Source organism: Petaurus breviceps, unplaced genomic scaffold, assembly GCF_028583685.1.
Source record: "Petaurus breviceps papuanus isolate PSGF00001 unplaced genomic scaffold, PetGlider_PUasm1.0 213, whole genome shotgun sequence".
Lineage (NCBI taxonomy): Eukaryota > Metazoa > Chordata > Mammalia > Diprotodontia > Petauridae > Petaurus > Petaurus breviceps.
Genome location: NW_027185860.1, coordinates 10,685,422 through 10,693,738, shown reverse-complemented (window position 1 = coordinate 10,693,738; position 8,317 = coordinate 10,685,422). Strand labels below are relative to the sequence as shown.

The following is an 8,317-nucleotide window of genomic DNA, read 5'->3' as shown; positions in this document are numbered from 1 at the left end:
TATATATTATAATATGTTATATTGTGTTATAATATTATTATATATTATGTTATGTTATATAATATTATATATATAAATAATTGCTGCCTATGGATGTTAAAGGTAACAGAAGTGAATGAACATCAATTAGGAAAGCCAATGACATTCATCCCACTGCACCATGGCCATCTCTATCATCAACATATCTGCATCTCTAATCATTACATTTCATGGCAATCAAATCTTACTAGGAATGTTCTAGCTTATGCCACTTTTTATGTCTTCACAATGGCATGAATTGTTTCTAGAGATTAAAATGTAATAAATAACATAGCTAGGTTTACATTCATTGAGTGATGTAGGATATCAAATTAAGGCTTTTCCTTGTGCAGTGAGGAGGTAAAACTGTTCTACATTTTCTGCTCCTCTGTTAGGACTAGGTCGAAGAGGTGAATTTAGAAGTACGATGTGTGGGGCAACTAGGCAGCACAGTTGGATAGAACCCTGGGAGGGCATGAGTTCAAATTCAACCTTAGATCATGTGATCCTGGGCAGTTCACTTAACTCTGATAGCCTAAAAAAATATATGAATAAAGGAAAATCAAATGATTGGGCCTCTAAGGTCGCTACCCCTTTTAAATCTACGAAATGTATGAAATGAAATCATAGGCAAACTGGTTTGACATGAAGCTATTCTGTTCATTTGTTTTCTCAAAAGTACACTGCTGCACAGGACACAGTGCCACAATCAACTGAATTGTTTTATTTTTGGGTTTTTTTTTTATTAATCACCTGTCCTTACCCAGAAGAGGAAAATTCAAGAACAAAAGTGAGTATATTTATTGAGCATGCCAGTGGAACTATTTGGGACAGTTTTATTTTGTCTACTATTATAATTAGAATTTAAGTATTCCTTGAAATCTTTTTAAATGTATTGCTTTGTAGAAATATACAAGGCATTACACTAAAAGATAAAATGCATAATTTATAACATGGGAGTAAGTGACTTAAGCATGGGTTTAAAAATAGACTAAGTATGGGGTGGCTAGGCAGCGCAGTGAATAGAGCACTGGCCCTGGAGTCAGGACCTGGGTTCGGATCCGGCCTCAGACACTTAACACAAAAAAACTAACCGAACTCCAATTGCCCTCCAAAAAGAAAAAAAAAATAGACAAGTAGGTTCAAGTTGAATGTCAATTCTGATTAAAAAAAAAAAATTAAAGAAGATTGCTATGCACAATCTTCCAAGATCCTTGGATGGACAAAAACAAAACACCAAAACAGAACAAACTTAGCTGGAACAAACTTAGCTGGATGTGCATAACTATACTTAGAATTTAATATTTATCTGTCCATGTGATAAGACTGCTGAGATCCTTTATGGGGAAAGGAATGAGAGGATAATACATAGTGATTTATGCTTTCTAGAGGACTGCTCTTAGGCAGGCAATGTGGATATGTTCAAAATATACCCTAAGCTAATTTACTGAAGATGGCAGTTATTTTTAAGAGTGTAGAACTAATGGGGTAGGGCTATGGGGCTAATGGTCTAGGGTAGAATAAGGCAGGGAACCTGCTGTTGGAAACGTATTTAAACTATCTTATTCTGGGTCCTCTGGAACACCTCCTCCCTCTCCCCTTTTACCTCACACACTTTTTATTATAGCAAGTTAAGACCTGGAAATTGCAGGGATGCACAATCAACTGGGGAATAGCTGAACAAGTTGTACTATGTGCCTATGATGAAATACTACTGTGCTCTAAGAAATAACGAGTTCAATGATTTTAGAAAAACATGGGAGAGCTCAGCGAAATAATGAAGTGAAATGAGCAAAACCAAGAGAACACTGTATACAGTAACAGCAATATTGTTTTAAGAATGACTAAGTAATTAGGATATTGTCTATTTATAAATAACAAAATTAAATATTAAGGACATATGAAGATGCTATCTATAACCAGAGAAAGAACTGCTATGTATATACCCACATACACATATATACTTATTTGTGTCTGGTGATAAGACATCTACAAGGGGAGGGAAGAAAAAAATTTACTTGGTAATATTTGAAAGAATAGCAAGTTGTGCATAGTAGATTTGCAATTTCATATACAATCATCTTTTTTTAATTGTACTATCTTATGGAAATGCTTATTTTATTCCATAAATTAAAAATCAAACTAAAAATCAAAATAAAACTAAGTTTGCATATAGTCAAGTACGAAGCAGCAATAAGCAGGAAGTAAAGACTGCAAAGGAGAAGCCACATAACAAACTGTCCCAAAGATCAAAGGAGGATAATTTACAAACTGTATCATACATTAACCAAAAAATCACTTCCTAGTAATAGGTGCTAAGGCTTTTAGTATTTGCCTTCAAGGATCCTATGACATTTCAGACAAGATCCAGAAATCTGTGGTTGAGACTAGCAGAACTCCAATTGGCACTGATAACTTTGAGACGACAAGGACTCATTTAACTTTAAAAAAATTTATTGACAACTTTGAAATGATTTAGATATAGTAATTGAACTGCAAGGTGGCAGAGATGATAGACTGTTCCTCCAAAAATGAGGCATCAAACTCCATGCCATATCCCTTTCCAAACTCTCTTCCATTTCCTTTTGAAGGTCCATGCTACTGGAGTGCTCCCAGCTCCAAACCATGGTTACACAGGTGACCCACCCACTCCTTTTTCCCTACTCTGCCTGCCTTCCTTCACCACCCCATGCCATCAGCCTCCGTATAATAACAAGCTGCTATAAATTAAAAACAAAGACTAAAACAAAGATGAATAAGCAAAGGAATAAGAACCCAACCACAGAAAGGTACTGTGGTGGTAAAAAGTTGGGTTCATTTTCGGAAGAGGATACTGAAGCAAAAAGAGACTCTCCTACCCCAAAGAGCAATGTCAAAAGGTTACATGCCACTAAAGAGTTCTTGGAAGAACTTAAAAAGGACTTAAAAATACAAGACTGAGGAATAGGAGAAAAGCCTGAGAAAAACAAGAAAATTATGAAAAAGTCAATGAGAAAAAGGAATTCAGAACCTTAAGGGGAAAAGCAACCCCTTGAAAACCAGAATTGGGCAAGAAGATGACAATGAGAAACCAAGAAATGATAAGACAAAATAAAAATGGGGAAAAAACAGAATTAAATGGGAAACATCTCATAAAAAAACTGATCTGGAGAACAGATCAAGAAGAGAAAATATACGAATTTATTAGAATATCTGAAAGCTACGATCAGAAAATAATCTTGATACAATATAATAATAAATTATTAAGATTTTCCTGGAATTTTGGAACAAGGGGGGAAAGTAGATACACTGATCACCACCTGAAACAAAGATGCCCACTGTCACCAATTATTATTCAATATTGTATTGGAAATCCTGACAAAAGAAGTAAAATAACAGGAATCAGAATAGGGAATGAGGTAATAAAAAACTTTGCAGATGATATAATATACTTGAAAAAGCCTGAATACTCAACTAGAAATTAATTGAAATAATAATTTCAGCAAAGATATAAAGTGAACCCACATAAAATTAGCATTCCTCTACATTATCAACAGGATCCTGCAGGAAGAGATACCTAGAGATAACCCATTTAAAATAACTCTAGACAGTGTAAAATACATAGGAATACATCCATCTATCAAAACAAAACAGGATCTATAAAAAAAAACATAAAATCTTTGTACACAAAATTAGATTCAAATAATTTGGAGAAATATTAATTGTTCACAGTTAGGCAAAGTCAATAGTTATAATTTTACCAAAATTAATCTGCATACTAAATATAAATTAAATTACCAAGTTATTTTACTGGGTTAGGAAAATCAAATTCATTTGGAAGAACAAATTATCAAAAAATCTAATGAAAAAAATGTAATGGGAGATCTTAAATTGTAAGGCAGTACTTATCAAAACTATATGGTACTGGCTAAGAAATAGAAATGTAAATCAGTGAAACCGAGTAGACACACAATGTAAAGTTGTGAACGAATATGGTAAACTAGTTTTTGACAAGTGAATAATAGACTTAAAATTTGGGGATAAGAATTCATTTTTTGCAGACAGAGATAGATGTGAAAAAATCAATCATTACTGATCAGAGAAATGCAAATCAAAACAACCTTGAGATATTCATTTTGCATGTATCAGACTGGCTAAAATGATAGAAGGGGATTAGTGTCAAATGTTGGGAGAAGTTTTGTGAAAATTGGACCCTAAAATTCCCTGTTGGATCTGTGAGTGAGCTGTTCAACCATTTGAAAGCAATCTAGAATTATGTGAAGTTATTTAACTGCCTATACCTTTTGACCCAGCAATACCATTGGCATGGTCTGTTTCTAAAAATTATTAGGGAAAAATGAAAAGAACCTATATCTCCTGAAATTTCTATAGAAGCTTTATGGTGGCAAAGAACTGGAAACTGTGGGGTTACTGGTCCATTTGGGTAATGCTAAACAAATTGAGAATGATATATTATTCCGCTATAAGAAATAATGAACTTAAAAGAAATGAACTTAATGATTTTGGACAAAGCATGGAGATACCTCCATAAAATTACGAATAGCACAATGAAGAGCTAAATGAACAGAACCAAGAGACCATTGTATGCAATATTAATATTGTTAAAAGAATAACTTTGGGCAACCAAGTCATTATGACTATTATAATTACCCCAATTAACCATGAAGATCCTATGAAGATGCTGTTTGAAATCAAGAAAAATAATATGTATGCATATGTATATACATATATGTATCAATAAATATATGAATAGATATATACACATATAAAGTTGTGCCTAATGATAGTCACCTAAAAGTTTGGGGAAGGGAATAAAGTGACATGGCAACTCTGCTGTATATTTGAAAGGAATAGCAAGTTGTATATAAAGGATCTGCAATTTCAGGTGCAGGTTTTTTTTATTCCACTTTATTATGGAAATGCTTGGTTTAAGTTCAGAATAAAATATATAAATTAAAAAGAAATGAACCTGGTGCACATAGTGTCTTTCTTCATTAGCCCTTTGTACTTAATTTGGCTACTTGTAATTGTCAAAATGCCTTTGAAGTTAGAATTGTTCTTACTGGGCTCTGGGGCAGGCAGCAGGAAGGAGGACTGGGTTCTACCCTCTTTAGTAGAGGTGTTGGAGTCGATCTACTTAGATGAATTACAGGTATTTCAAGGAAATGGAAGGTCTTCACCATGGGAAATCTGCATTGCTCTGCACCCTGCCACAGCTGAAGACCAAGATTCACGGTTTGCCGGCTTGACCTGGGTATTGCTGGTCAATGAGGTGCCCAGGATCTCCATCCGTAACCCCCGAGGGCTCTCAGATGAACAGATCCACAAGATCTCACAGGCACTGAGTTGTGCAGCTGAGGCTGGATTGGGCACTGCTGCGCTCTATGAGCTCGTTGAGAAGGGGAAGGAGATCCTCACAAACATTCCACATGGCCAGTGTGTCATCTGTCTATGTGGCTTCCAGGAGAAGGACGCTTTCACTAAGACCACCTGTTACTCCTACTACCACCGACTTTGCCTTGCCCTCTATATCCAGCACATGGAGCAAGAGCTTTTGGCTCAGAAAGAGAAACAGCGGCCATCCCCAGGCTCTCCAGTGGAACAGGGTGTTGGTGTCCAGTGTCCAGTCTGCAGAGAGCTCCTGGCACACTGCAGTCCGCTCCCCCACCTCAACAGCCAGAGGCAGAGGGTTTGACACAGCAGAACACCAGGGGCTCTTTGAGGGGCGGCAGCAGTGTGGGGGGATCAGAGATCCAGAGGCCAAACCGAACCGGTACTTCATCAGCTTCCAACAGCCTCCCCCTGTGGAGCCTGAGGAAGCCCTGGATGCCTCCAAGGGATCTCGGCCACCAGGTGCCCCTGCCACAGCCCTGCCCACTCCACAAGACATCCTGCCCATCGCGCCACAGCATACAAGAGAAGGGATCGCAAGGCAGCAAGGGCTGGGTGAAATCCAGAGAGCCCAAAGAGACGCCTCCAGGGCATGCCCGACCCCTGGGCAACAGTCAGAGCAGAGATCTCGGGAAACGTGGGAACTCAACTTGCACACAGCTGCCTCCTCCTGACGGGCAATTCAAAGAGCCCATGGACCTGAAGCCAGAGCCTCCGAGTCAGAGTTTGAGGCCCCGCCAAGCAGAAGGGGGCTGGCAGCTGGCAGGGGCCCCCAAACCGCAGGAACTGGGAATGTGGTCGTTGGGAACGTTCCAAAGGCAGGGGGACGCCTGGCCCTTCTTAACCTCCGCCTGCCTCGTGGTCGGGGTACTTACCGGCCCAGTGCTGGGAGGGAACCCCCTGGCTTGGAACCAGAGGAAGGTTCCTAGCAGGAATGTTGGGGGACCAGGAATAATGGGTGGGAGGGAAGCAATAAAGAGAATTGGCCCAGCTCAGCTAACTTCCTGTGTGCTGCTGCCTCTGGAAGGAAAGGGTCTAGTATTTGGGAGCTATATCCCTGTCAAATTTGTGATGGCAGGAAGATGCCTTGGAATATTCAGAGAGTTGGCAGATTAATTCCATAAATCCTTCTGTATTTGTATGGAAGGTGTGAAGGCCTTGAATGCTAGAAAAAGGAACGTACCCTAACAAAAATTGTTCTTACTGTATATACTGTATGATTCTAGTCATGGGGAAGGGGGAAAAGTAGATTGTAATAAAAAAGAAAAAAAATTGTGATAACCTTAGCAAATTGAACATAGCACATTTCCATTTATGTGCAATCTTTGTCTTCTAGTTATAATGCTATGGAAACGCTCATTTTGAAATTTTTAAAATTTCAGACTAACATTTAAAAGGAATTTTGAAATATGGAGGCTGGTCTTGCAAATGCTATATAGATTGCATCAAATTTTGGTCCTAGGGACCAAAATGGTAAAAGGGATAGTAGTGTTTCCCAAAGTATTAGAGGAAACATTTGTAGAGCAAACATTATTGCTGTATCTCTGCAATTTGTCTCTTTATAACAGATTTTTAAAAGCATGTACAAAGTCTTTGGGTAAAGAGGCCTCTATCCTTTAATTGTTCACCCAAACCTACACATGAACATGAATATGGGCCACTAATGTTTACTTTTTAGTCTTTGTTCTATCCTCTTCTGACATGAAGGAATATCAGATTAAGCTACAAACTTCTAATCTTTGAAAATGTAGGAGGGTGATCTGAACAAAGGTCTGGTAACTGGAGTAATTGCTAGCTAATGTGGCATACATGATAGATGAGTTGCTGTCTCTCACTTTTGGCTGCCTGCCATCATCTTCCATACTGGTATGATCAGGTCAAATTGGTTCTTTCACTTCAATTTCAGACATTTGTAAAATATGCCATGGAATTCAATTCCCATACCTCTGGAGGCTTGAAAAATCTGGCATAATGTCTAGCTCTTGGAGGCTCTGTGTCCTAACCTTGCAAAGTTCAGAAGTCCACACCCTTGTTCAGTACTCTTTCAGCTAAGATCAGGAAAAGAATTAAGGTAAAGAAAACATAGGGCCATACGTCCCAGGTAGGAAGAGTAAAGCCTAAGTCTCCTACAATGTGTAATTTTTTTTTTTTAAGAGTCTAGTTCCATCTCAGTAATCAATCAAATCAACCCCCCTTCCCTATGATCTAAGTGAACTAAAAACAATACTGACACCTTTTCTGGGCCACATGATGCTTACACAGTTATCTCAGTTGATTCAGAAAATGACTGACAAAACTTGGTAACTCATTTGTTCTAAAAATATTAAAATCCTTTTAAATTATCTAGAAAGTGAAAGTACCAAGAACTAGGATTTATACTTAAGACCTGACTCCAAATCCAGTCCTCTTCACAAACCATGGTTGTCTGCAGTCTTAGAACGCATAGCACTGTCTTTTTAAAACCAGAAGGGAACTACCTAGACACATTCAACTTATGTTTTACCTATTCTTCCAGGCATTTTTTTCACCTACGCTTATCTAACCTCTTTTTCCCATCCATTTTGTATAGATGTTATTTTTTTCTAATTATAATACCTGGCCTACATCTCTATTGCACTACATTCTATTAACAATACGTGATATGTAATAGCTAAACACTAGAAATTCTCAATACAGTAGTTCAGCTAGGAAACCTACTTTTGTTCATTATCATTTCATATAGTTCTAGAAATGCTAGCAATAAGGCAAAAGAATAAGTTTAAAGGTATACTGATAGAGTAAGAAGAGATAAAATTTTTCCAGTTTGCTTTCTTAGAGAATTCTATCTTATCAGCAAAGAAACTGAGAAATTAAAGTAAAGGTTCAGGACACAAAACAAAATAATCAACAGCATTTCTGAAAGGAATAA

General features: G+C 37.6%; 1 pseudogene; it reads left to right on the top strand.

Annotated features, from left to right (window-relative positions):
* The first annotated feature begins 5,053 nt into the window (after positions 1–5,053).
* Positions 5,054–6,338, top strand: LOC138165570 (E3 ubiquitin-protein ligase RNF25 pseudogene; annotated as a pseudogene).
* The last annotated feature ends 1,979 nt before the right edge of the window (positions 6,339–8,317 follow it).